Source organism: Anolis sagrei, chromosome Y (assembly GCF_037176765.1).
Source record: "Anolis sagrei isolate rAnoSag1 chromosome Y, rAnoSag1.mat, whole genome shotgun sequence".
Classification (NCBI taxonomy): Eukaryota; Metazoa; Chordata; class Lepidosauria; order Squamata; family Dactyloidae; genus Anolis; species Anolis sagrei.
Genome location: NC_090035.1, coordinates 45,385,970 through 45,399,336, shown reverse-complemented (window position 1 = coordinate 45,399,336; position 13,367 = coordinate 45,385,970). Strand labels below are relative to the sequence as shown.

Below are 13,367 nucleotides of genomic sequence, written 5' to 3'. Positions count from 1 at the left end.
ATGGCAGAAACGGGGACGTGAGAAGGAAATTTGCATATGGTCTCTGATTGGCCAGTCTCACTTCCAAGATTCGGAAATGACAAAGAGAGGAAAGGAAAAGGCCAGGGGCTGAGTCAGACAATTACCAATACAGACCAGACTTGGCACACATGAGCCCCCATGACTCACTCGACATCCTACTGCAGTTTGGAGGAGGATGAACCATGGATGATGGGACTTGCAGTACCATCACTCACATTCTGAGACCGCTGTTAACCTCATCCAATGATTGATCAGGACCAAACTTGGCACATAGACCTCTCATGACCCACTCTATGTCCTGGCGTGGTTTGGCCGGGAATGGACAATGGATTATGGGACTTGCAGTACCTTTGCTCAATTCTTGAGACCACTGCAACCCTCAACCAATTACCGATAAAGACCAAACTTGGCACACTGAGTCTCCATGATGCACTCTACATCCTGGTGCGGTTTGGAGGAGGACCAGCAGTGCTGGTCAGGGGGCTGACCTGACATACTGTGAGTTGTAATTTACCCATCACCTTAAGGTAAAGGTAAAGGTAGTGCCCTGACATTAAGTCCAATCATGTCTGACTCTGGGGTGTGGTGCTCATCTCTATTTCTAAGCCGAAGACCCACTCTACATCCTGGTTCACTTTCGAGGAGGACAGACCATGGATGATAGGACTTCAAGTACCTCCACTCCCTTCCCAAGACTGCTGCAACCCTCATCTTATGCCTGATCAAAACCAAACTTGGCATGCAGAGCCCCCATGACCCACTCTACATCCTACTGCGGTTTGGAGTAGGGCATACCATGGATAATGGGACTTGAAGTACCTCTACTCGCTTTCCGACACTGCTGCGACCGTCAACAATGACTGAACAACACCAAACTTGGCACATAGACCTCTCATGACCCACTTTACGCCCTGGTGTGGTTTGACTGTGGATCGAGCATGGATTATGGGACTTGCAGTACCTTCGCTCAATTCCTGAGACCACTGCAACCATCATCCAATTTCCGATAAGGACCAAAATTGGCACACTGGGTCTCCATGATGCACTCTACATCCTGGTGCAGTTTGGAGGGTGATGCACCATGGACGATGGGACTTGCAGTACCTTCATTCAATTAGTGAAACCACTGAGACCCTCATCCAATGACTGATGAAGACCAAACTTGGCACACAGAGCCCCCATGGCCAACATTCTGGTGAGGTTTGGGGGAAAACAGACTATGGATGATGGGATTTCAAGTACCTCCACTCACTTCCCAAGACTGCTGCAACCCTCATCTAATGACCAATCAAGACCAAACTTGGCACACAGAGCCCCCATGAGCAACTCTACGTCCCGATGCTGTTTGGAGAAGGATGGACGATGGATGATGGGACTTCCAGTGCAGTTCAGGGCAGGATGGGCCACTAATGATGGGATTTGCAGTACCTTCACCCGATTTACTTCCCACATATCATTGTGTTGTTGTTGTTCATTCGTTCAGTCGTCTCTGACTCTTCGTGACTTCGTGGACCATCCCACGCCAGAGCTCCCTGTCAGCCGTCACCACCCCCAGCTCCCTCAGTCCAGTCACATCAAGGATGTCTTCCATCCATCTTGCCCTTGGTCGGCCCCTCTTCCTTTTGCCTTCCACTTTCCCCAGCATAATTGTCTTCTCTAGGCTTTCCTGTCTCCTCATGATGTGGCCAAAGTACTTCAACTTTGTCTCTAGTATCTTTCCCTCCAGTGAGCAGTCGGGCTTTATTTCCTGGAGGATGGACTGGTTGGATCTTCTCGCAGTCCAAGGCACTCTCAGAACTTTGTAGCCCCTACAAATCACAGACCAGGCCCAAACTTGGCACAGAGAGTACTCATGGCCCACTCTACATCCTGATGCAGTTCTAAGGGGAATGGACCATGGATGATGGGATTTGCAGTATCTTTACTCACTTACTGAAACCACTGCGATCCTCATCCAATGACCAATCAAGGCCAAATTGGCACACAAAGCCCCCATAACCAACTCTACATCCTGGTGCACTTTCGAGAAGAACAGACCATGGATGATGGGACTTCAAGTACCTCCACTCCCCAAAACTGCTGCAACCCTCATCTAATGACCAATCAAGACCAAACTTGGCACACAGAGCCCCCATGACCTACTCTACATATTGCTGCGGTTTTGGAGGAGGGTTGACCATGGATGATGAGACTTTCAGTACCTTCACTCACATTCTGAGACCTCTGCGAACCTCATCCAATGACTGATCAAGACCAAACTTGGCACATAGACCTCTCATGACCCACTTTATGTTCTGGTGTCGTTTGGAAAAATTTGGCGATGGATGATGGGACTAGAAGTACCTTCACTCACTTACTGAAACCACTGCGACCCTCATCCAATGACTGATAAAGACCAAATTTGGCACACAGAGCCCCCATGACCCACTCTATATTCTGCTGCTGTTTGGTGGAGGGTGGACCATGGATGATGGGACTTCAAGTTCCTTCACTCACTTCCTGAAAACAATGCAGCCGTTATCCAATGACCAATAAAGACCAAATCTGGCATACAGAACCGCCATTACCCACTTTCTCTAATAACCCAGGCAGCGCCGGGTCCCCAAGCTAGTATATAATAAAAGAGAGTGTTTGTATGCGACGGACAGAGGAAGTGTGGAGGGCAGAAGTGTATGTGGCAGCTTTCTGATTGGCTGCCGCTGTGGTGCTATTTGCATATGGTCTCTGATTGGCCAGCTCGCCAATGACTAATCAAGCCTAAACTTGGCATATGGAGCTCCAATGACCTACTCTACATCCTGCTGCAGTTTGAAGGAGGATGGACTTTGGATGATGGGACTTGCAGTACCTTCACTCACTTACTGACTGATAAAGACTAAATTTGGCACACAGAGTCCCCATGGCTCACTCTATATCTTGCTGCTGTTTGGAGGAGGGTGGACCATGGATGATGGGACTTCAAGTACCTTCACTCACTTCCTGAAAACAATGCAGCCGTTATCCAATGACCAATAAAGACAAAACTTGGCATACAGAACCGCCATTACCCACTTTCTCAACCGGGGCAGCTTTTTTCTATTTTTCTTTTGTTATACCAAAGATAACCGTGCCATCCCGTCCTTAGGTCATGTCCCTCTAAAGTTAAGAGGTTATCATTTTTCAGTGTTGCCCACTCTTTAATTGCTACGAGGTTACAGGCCTCATAGTATAATTTTAGGTTAGGGAGCCCTAAACCTCCTCTTTTTCTTTCGTCCGTTAGGACTTTGAAGCTAATTCTTGGTTTTTTGTTTTTCCATATGAATGTTGATATTTCCCTGTTCTATTTTTTAAACAGGTGATCGTTTCTTAATATTGGAAGTGTTTGAAAGAGGAATAATAGACGAGGTAGTATTGACATTTTTATTATGGCGATTCTTCCTAAAAGGGAGAAATTTTGGTATTTCCACTTATCTAAGTCAGACTGTATTTTTTTCCATAATGGGATATAGTTATGTTTTATTAGATTAATATTGCTTTTTGATATATGGATTCCTAAATATTTGATTTTATTTTCAATTTTTATCCCAGAGATTTCTTGGAGTGTTTCTTTGGATTTCTTGTCTATATTTTTTACTAACAATTTAGTTTTTTGCTTATTTAGCTTAAAACCTGCCAGTTTTCCCTAATTTTCTATTTTTTGTAACCAATTATTAATATTGTTTATGGGATCCTCGACTATGCATACCACATCGTCTGCGTATGCTCTTATTTTATAATGTTGTTTTATTACCTGCATTCCTTTTAGATTCTGGTCCTTATTTATGTCTCTAATTAGTGTGTCTATCACTAGGATGAAAAGGAGTGGCGATAGTGGGCAGCCCTGCTTTGTCCCTTGCGTTATGTTTATTTGGGCGTTTGTCTCTTGACCGTTAATTAATAATTTTGCATTTTGCGTGTTGTATATTGCATCTACCGCATTCTTAAATTTATAGCCTATATCTATTTCTTGTAATAATAATTTGAGATATTTCCAATTGACCTTATCAAAGGCTTTTTCTGCATCAATGAAGAGTAAAGCTACCTGTTTTTCATTATGTTTTTCGTAATATTCTATGGTGTTTATCAAAATTCTCGTATTATCTTTAATTTGCCTTTGTGGCAGGAAACCTGCTTGTTCCACTGCTGCCCAGTCCTTCAGAAAGTTTTTCAATCTTTCCGCCATTATCATTGAAAATATTTTGTAATCGTTATTTAATAACGAGATCGGCCGGTAATTTTTTATTTCTTCTGGGTCCGTGCCTTCCTTTTGTATAAGTGTTATGTTTGCTTTTTGCCATGACTTTGGAAATGTTTTATACTCTAATATATTATTTATGACTTTATGTAGTAATGGCCTTACTTCACTCTTAAAGGTTTTATAGAAGATTGCAGTGGACCCATCTGGTGCAGGGGCCTTGTTCTTTTTCAGTTTAGAGATTGCTGTGTCTATTTCTGACATTGTTACTGCGTTATTTAATAATGCTCTTTGTTCTTCTGTGAGTTTTGCTAATTTTAGATTGCCTAGATACTTAAAAATTTGTTCTTCCGATACCTCTGTCTTTTGGTATAAGTCATTGTAGAACTTGGCAAATTGTCTTATGATACTATTCCCTTCTGTATATATTTTCTCCCCTACTCTAATTTTAGAGATGATCTGTCTTTGTTTTTTTTCTTTAACTTGTTTGCAAGACATTTTCCAGCTTTGTTGGCGTTTTGAAAGAAACTTGCTTTTGCGTATTTCAGCTGTTTTTCGATTTCCTCCGTCTGCAGCAACTCTAATTGTTTTTTCAAGGTTTTTATCCGCTTTTCGCCTGTCCTGTCTTTTGGGTTTCTTTTTAATAATTTTTCCTCTTCCTCTAGTGCTTCTATTATTTGTTTTGTTTCCCTCTCCTTATTTTTTCTCTTAATGGCCTCCTGTTGTATAAAATAGCCCCTCATCACTGCCTTCATGGCGTCCCACTGGGTCTCTTTTGATGTTTCTTCTCCTTTGTTAAGGTCTAGGTATTCTTGCAATAATTTTCTATTTTTTTCAATATCTGGTTCTTAACAGGTTATCTTTTAGGCACCATCTATATCTAAACTTGCTTTCTTTTATTATTAGTTCCGTAGCGCAATGGTCTGAGAATATCCTATTTATGATTTTTATTTTACATATTCTTAGTAGTATTGACTTTGTGGCCCAGACCATGTCTACTCTAGACCATGACTTATGCCTCCCTGAATAGAAGGTATAGTCTCTTAGATTTCCTTTATGGTGCCGCCAAGTATCTCTTAAATTAAATTTTTCTAATTGTGATACAAATTTTTTTGGTAACAGGCTGGATTTGTATTTATTCTTGTTTGGCGGTTCATTCTTGTCTTTAGGTGATTTATCTAATTTGGGGTCTATTATCCCATTGAAGTCCCCCATTAGTAAAAGGTCATCAAATTTTTGATTGTCTATTTGTTTCTTTAGTTCTTTCATGAAATTTAGCTTCGGACCATTGGGACAATAAATATTGCAAATTAAAATCTTTTGGTTCTTTATTTCAATTATTACCCCAATATATCTCCCCTCTTCATCTTCAAAACTTTGTGTAGGTCTCAGCCAAGGCTTAATATAGAGTACCACTCCTTTCTTTTTCTTGTCTGCAGATGCGTAGAAGTAGTTTCCCAATTTTTCATTTTCCAGATGTTTCACATGCTTATTTTTTATATGCGTTTCTTGCAACGCAGTTATGTCATAATTCCTTTGTTTCAAATAGTTGAATAGACGTCTCCTCTTGCTTGGGGAGTTTATTCCATTGATGTTATTTGAATATACCTTTATGTCTCTATTCATTTATATTTTCTTGCATCTCCCACTGTACTATGTCTTGTGGCATCAGGAGTTGATAGTTCTCAGGTGAGAACTCTCGTAGTCTTTTTTGGTCTCTCTCTCTCATTTCTGTCTTTGTGCTGTTATCATCATTATATTCCCTCTCTTCTTCTTCTGTTAAATTAGTTTCATCTGGGTTTCTTTTCTGTGTTTTTTCTTGTTTTTCTTTCCTGTTTTCCTGGTGCTGTTTTGGTGTTTCCTTTTTCTTTGTCTTTATGTGGGTTGTATAGAATGCTTTCGCTTTTTCTTCTGAATTTATCCAATATCTGTTTTTGTTCATAGTGACTGTTATTCCTTCTAATTTCTCCCATCTGAATTTTATTTTCCGTTTTTTCAGTTCTTCAGTTAGGAAGGTATATTTTCTGCGTCTTGCCAATGTCTGCTTGGTGACTTTTTTCATTATAATTACTCTTTGGTCCTTGTAATAAATTGGTTTTTTCGCATTTTCTTTCAATATTTCATCATGTGTGCTTTTTCTGCAAAAGCTTATCACGACATCTTTTGGGGTTTTATTCTTCTTTGCGAATTCTGATGGCACTCTGTACACTCTATCCAGATCTTGCCCTACTATTTCCCCACTTACATCTAGTAATTCTGTAAATAATTCAATTGTTAGTTGTTTTATATTTTCATCTTTGGACTCCTGAAGGTTTCTCAATCTTAACTGGTACTCCAGTTCTCTATTTTCCGCTAGCTCCATTTGTTGCTGAAGCTTTTGGTTCAGATTTTCTAGTGTTATAACTCTGGACTCTGTTTTATTTTGCACTTTTATTATTGTTTGATTCTCCTTTTTTATCTTTTCTACGTCTTCTTGAATTTTATTCATGTCTTCTTTTAAATCTGTTTTTAATTTCTTTATTTCATTTTGTAATTCTTTATGTTGCGCGTCTTGTTTCGATGATATTTTTTTAATCTCTTCTAATATGCTTTGGAGTACCTTCTCTTCTGTTATTGAGTCCTTTTTTTGTTGTGATTTGGTTGCTTGTGTTATTTGTGGGGTTGATTTCGTTTTTGTATTTTGCATCTTATCAGTTATTTTTTTCTTAAGTTTTCTAGCATGCACTGATGATTTTATTCTTCCTGGCCTTGTCCTTTACTTAGGAGTGCCTTTTATACCTCTAGGTTGCACTCCTTACCATAAGGTTGTCCCCTCCTCTTTCGTGCTATTGCTATTGCTCTTAGGCGTTATGTTTTCCCAGGGTCACGTGTTTTGCAGAAACTTATCCTTTTGTAGTTTACCTTGTAATTGAAATATTATAGTCTCACCTTGCTTTCTTATCTTCTTTCTTGTGCCTTCTCGTCGTTCATCCTTTTTCTGTCAGTCCGTCCACCCTTTTTTGGCCCTTCCTCTTCTCCGTGTGCCTCTCTCGCGAGATGTTTTCACTTCTTCTTCCTTCTTCCTCCTCTGCTACCTACTCTCGGGGCTTTTTTTCCTTCTCGCAATATTTGCACTGGCCGCATCCTCGCCTGCTTCCGTCTTTTCCCCTCTCACTCCTCCCACGCTTTCCTTATCTTCTACGCTGCTCCAAGGTCGTCTCCGCCTGGTTCTCTCTTGGACTGGAGAATGGTAGGCTTTTTCAAGGTCAGTTCCTCGTACTTCGTTCCTCCACCTTTTGTCCTTTTGAGATTTTGGCCTTTTAAGGGGGGTTTTAAGAGTTTCTCCGCTTTGTCTATTGTTTGCCGCGCTTCATTGTCAAGCGCTCTCTTCTATCCCCAATGAGAGCTTTTTGTTTCTTTTTGTTCTTCTATAACTGTTGCTCTTTCCTTTCCTTTCTTTTTGCCTCTTTATTTCTTCTATGGGCTTCGCCCCTTTACCGTTTTGCTACCTACCACAGCCCGCTGTACCTTGGGTTCCTGGATTGCAGCCGGCGCCTCCTCCGAAGCGCCCGCTGCCGCCCTGTCCCCTTCGGTTTTGCTGTCCCCTCTGGAGGGAGGGAGCGCTCGTATTTGCTCTACCCAACTGTGGTGGTGATAGACAGGCTTTCCCACTTTTTCCTCTATATTTTATGATTTATTAGATTTGGGCGGGCCCAATGATTTGGGTTAGATCTTTCTGCTTGATCACTCTCTTTAAATCTCGAGTACACTTCTATCTCTTCTCTTGGGGTTACCCCCAGACATTAGAGGGTTTTGATCTAAGGAAAGGATGGCAGCTTGGGAGTGATCCTGGACTCATCGCTGAGCCTGGAACCCCAGGTCTCAGCGGTGGCCGGGAGAGTTTTCGCACAATTAAAACTTGTGCGCCAGCTGCGCCCGTACCTTGGGAAGTCGGATCTGGCCACGGTGGTCCACGCTCTTGTCACATCCCGGTTGGATTACTGCAATGCACTCTACGTGGGCTTGCCTTTGAAGACTGCTCGGAAACTTCAACTAGTCCAGCGAGAAGCAGCCAGATTGCTCACCGGAGCGGCGTACAGGGAGCACACCACCCCCCTGTTGCGTCAGCTCCACTGGCTGCCGATCCAATTCCGAGCACAATTCAAAGTGCTGGTTTTAACCTACAAAACCCTATACGGTTCCGGCCCAGTGTATTTGTCCGAACGGATCTCCCTCTACATCCCACCTTGAAGTTTAAGATCTTCTGGGGAGGCCCTGCTCTCGACCCCACCAGTGGCACAAGTGAGGCTGGCGGGGACGAGGAGCAGGGCCTTCTCAGTGGTGGCCCCTCACCTGTGGAACTCACTCCCCGGGGAGATCAGATCGACGACTTCCCTTCTAGCGTTTAGGAAAAAACTAAAGACCTGGATGTGGGACCAAGCTTTTGGCCATGCTGACAACTAACTAAAGGACCTGTCGATAGACAAGGACAATGGAATGGAATGGATATATGGACTCTGATATATGGACTCTGACATGAGATAGTTTTTATGATTTTATTAGGTATTGATGTTTTATTTTAATTGTTGAATTGTTATATTTTGTATTGTTTGTTGTGTGTTTTGGGCATCTAATTGTGCCTTTCCTGTAAGCCGCCCTGAGTCCCCACTGGGGTGAGAAGGGCGGGGTATAAGTAGATGAAATAAATAATAATGAAATAATTCATACATGTGGTATGAAGGGACGCAAAAGGAAAAGAAGTCCGGAAATCCTTTCATTAGATCATCGTTGATAAAAGTCTGGGAACAATATAAAAACTATCTATTTGGGAAAACCCCTCAATGGATTTCGCCCTTAGAGGCAAACCAAAGAAGACTTTTGGGTTGGACACACTGGCCGACGTACAAGGATCTGTTATATAAAAAAGGGAATACTTACGAACTGAAATCACAGGAAGAAATTATGGGACAATTTAAAAATGCATCATGGTTTCAGTATAGGCAAGTGAAGGATGTATATAACCAGGATAATAAAAAAGGATTTGGAGATAAAGTAGACTTTTGGGATAAAATACAAAGTGGGGGGAAAAAGATAATTACAAAAATTTATAGCAAATTATTAGAGTGGGCAACAGAAAGGGAATTCATAAAAGATTCAATGATTCGATGGGCCAAAAATATTGGGAGAACAATTCAACTTAAAGAATGGGAAGAAATATGGACAAAGAGACTGAAATACACTTACGCATCTGACATGCAAGAAAATTAGCTAAAAATGCTACATAGGTGGTATATGACACCCCAAAATTAAGTATTATGTACAAACAGGTTGATAATAAATGTTGGAAGTGTAAGAGCCAAGAGGGTACATTCTACCATCTTTGGTGGTCGTGCGAAAAAATAAATAAGTACTGGAGAATGATACATATAGAATGCAAAAAAATATTAGAAATGGAGTTCCCACTAGTGCCAGAAATGTATCTGCTGGGCATGTTTGACTCTGATATATTTAAGGATAAAAATAAGGAGAAATTGTTCACCTTTTTCGCCACAGCTGCAAGAATGGTTTTAGCTAAACTGTGGAAACAGGACAAAATTCCTCAAAAAATGGATTGGATTAAAAAAATTACTGATATTAAAGATATGGATGAATTAACATATTGGTTATGGCAAAACAATGGACGAGGTATAAATTCAACAGATTGGAAACTTTTGCAAGAATATATTGAAAGGAAAGATTGGGTAAACTAAATCAAATAAGAGAGTGTGAAGTAATATATATAGTCCCCTTCCTAATATATAAGTAAACATAATTGGAAGAAAAGGGAAAGAGGAAAAGGGAAGATAGAAGACGAACAGAGGAAAGTAAGAAGAAGGGAAGTCACACTAGGGTGTTGGTTGTGGTTTGATTTTGTTTTGTTGTACTAGGTTGTCGAGGAGTTTTTTGTGGTGATGGTGGAACTATTTTTTTTCTTTTTTTCTTTTATTTCTTCTTTTATGAATGAATGTTTTATTGTAAACTTTGGTGAAAATCAATAAAAAAATTATATATATAAAAAAGACCACACTTGGCACACAGAGCCCCCATGATCCACTCTACATTCTGCTGCAGTTTGAAAGGGGATGGACTTTGGATGATTAGGGCTGTCCAACCACGGAAAAATTTGTTTCTAAACTCGATTCGTTTTTAGGGGTTTTTTGCGTTTTTTCCTTAAAAAAAGTTCGGAATTCCGAAATTTTCCTTAAAAAAAGTTCGGTATTTACGAAATTTCGTTATTATTAACGAATTGATTTGTTAAAATGGCGGCCCCCTTTGCGCATGCGCAAACCACTTCCGAAACTTCATTATTAAAGCGGGGTCGATTCGTTAAAATAATAACGAATCAATTCATAAAAATGGCGGCCTCCTTTTGCGCATGCGCAAAAAGACTTCCGAAACTTTGTTATTAAATACGAATCGATTCGTTATTAAAATGATAACAAATCGATTCGTTAAAATGGCGGACGCAATTGCACAATGCACTACAAACAAAATTATTTCATAAAATAAATCAAATAAAATAATCAAATAGAATAAGATATTAAATAAAAAAGTAATAAAATAAAGTAGCCAAAACTGAGCCAAACAAGTAGTAAGTTAAGAAATTAAAATTAAATTACTGAAGTTTGTAATAAAATATAATATATTATTTATTTATATTATATAATATATTATATATTTATTTAATAATATAAATGAAATAAATAATAATAATATAATAAGAATAAGAATAAATATAATAATATATATTTATTATATATAAATGAAATAAATAATATAAATAATTATTATATTATATATTATATATAAATAAATAAAATAATAATAATATTTAAAAATAATATATAAATTATAAATTATTAATAATATATAAAAATAAAGTTATTTATAAAAACTTAGAAAGTAAATATAAGAAATAAATAAAGAAAAAGTAACAAAAAGTAACAAAAATGGTGCCAGGATTTGTTCAGTTCACCTCCTGGCACCATGGTACAATACAATATCCCGAATCGCAAAACTTTCTCTCAAACAGTCATTCCAGCTTTGTTCGAAGGATGCAAGCAACGTCTCAGAACCCTGTTGAACAAATCACAACCCGTCCATGTACATTTCACATCAGACATTTGGACGAGCACGGGAGGAGGGCATTCCTATCTGTCCCTGACCGCTCACTGGTGGGAGACAGAGGGTTGCCTCGATTCGGGTCATCGTTGGGCACTCCTGTCACTGGAGGTGATCGATACGGATCACAGGGCCGACACCATTTCTGAGTACTTGCGAGTGATGATGAGAGACTGGATGCGGCATACTCATTCCGGTGGTAACTAGGTTTCATGGTCACAGACACAGGAAGGAACATGATCCGGGCGGTCGAAAATGCCGGCTTCTCAAACGTAACATGCATGGCGCATTTGCTGTACAACTGTGTAAAAGATGGCTTCAAGGGGCCCCGATGAGAACAGCGCCACCACCGTCACTCAACTCATTGACTACTGCCGCAGAATCGCGGGCTTCTTCCACCAAAGCTCTAAGTCCACAAAACTGCTGCGTGACAGGCAGACCCTGGAGTGCCTCCCAGGGCTAAGGATGCACATGAAGAGACACCACCCAAATGTAAAGTTGGACACAGTTGAAGTCGCCAGCACATGCAGCAGTACACAGAGCACTCCAACCTCACCAACAGGCCCCATGCAGAAAACCATCGATGCTTGGGGCGTGCAAGTTACAAGGGTGAGATCTGGAATGAAGCCGCCATCAGTGAAGGAAATAACACATTGATGGCTGCTTGATTGCTGGGTGAAGGCCAATACCCTTCCCAGCCTTCTCCATGCCCCCCCCGGGGGGGACAGTGCCCCCCCGGGAGTGTCATGCTGTGCCGTTATCTTTCACGGCATATCAGCTGTCCCCCAGTGAGACAGACTGTAAGACTTCCCGGGGGGGGGGGGGGCTTGACCCTGCTCCCCCCAGGATTGGCTGCCTTTTTGCCTGCTGTGAGAAGGCCAAAACCCTATCCTGGCCTTCTCCATGCCCTCCCGGGGGGGGGGCATTGGACAGTGCCCCCCCGGGAGTGTCATGCTGTGCAGTTATCTTTCACAGCATATCAGCCGTCCCCCAGTGAGACAGACTGTAAGACTTCCGGGGGGGGGGGGCTTGACCCCGGGATTGACAGCCCCCCAGGATTGGCTGCCTTTTTGCCTGCTGTGAGAAGGCCAAAACCCTTTCCCGGCCTGCCCCCCCCCCCCCGGGATTGGCTGCCTGCTGCCTGATTGCTGGGTGAAGGCCAATACCCTTCCCAGCCTTCTCCATGCCCTCCCAGGGGGGCATTGGACAGTGCCCCCCCGGGAGTGTCATGCTGTGCAGTTATCTTTCACTGCATATCAGCCGTCCCCCAGTGAGACAGACTGTAAGACTTCCGGGGGGGGGGGGGCTTGACCCTGCCCCCCCCCCCCGGGATTGGCTGCCTTTTTGCCTGCTCTGTAAAGGCCAATTTCCTTTCTGGCCACTACCATGCCTGCTCCTCTGCATCAATGGTGCCTGGTTTCTTCCTCTTCTCTTTGTCAACCAATGCTATGTTGGAAGGGTTCCATGCAGCATGCACGCAGTACTGCACCATGCAGTACTGCGGCAATACACAGTAGTGAAGCGGACACCCCAGAGAATCTCTGGCTGCACAGAAGGTCAGGGTATGAATACCCCCATGGCCTAATGTACTTTCTGCTGCTGTTGGAGGCGGACGGACCATGGATAATGACTTTAAGTACCTCCAATCATTAACCAAGACTGCTGCGACCCCCAGTTGAAGACTTAAGGCCAAGTTGACACACATAACCCCAATGACCCGGTTTATTTTCTTGCAAGATTTGGGGGAGGACAGACAATGGCTTAAGGGAAGTTTACTAGGGCTGGGCGGTTTCGTTCGTTAATATTGTATTTCGTTATTTTTTTGTTATTTTTTTTGATAAAGAATTGATTTTGATTTTTCTTTTAACCAGGAAGTGTTTCTTAAATTTCAAAGCAGCATCCGCTATCTTTGAAATGACTTCCGCCAGTTTCGGAAGTGACGTTACAGATGGTAGGATGCTGGGATCGCTGGGAGCCAATCAGGGGTTAGTAA

General features: G+C 41.7%; 1 pseudogene; it reads right to left on the bottom strand.

The window, feature by feature from the left end:
* The window catches only part of LOC137095613 (GATOR2 complex protein WDR24-like), a 75,259-nt pseudogene that overhangs the window by 14,246 nt on the left and 47,646 nt on the right, over positions 1-13,367 (bottom strand).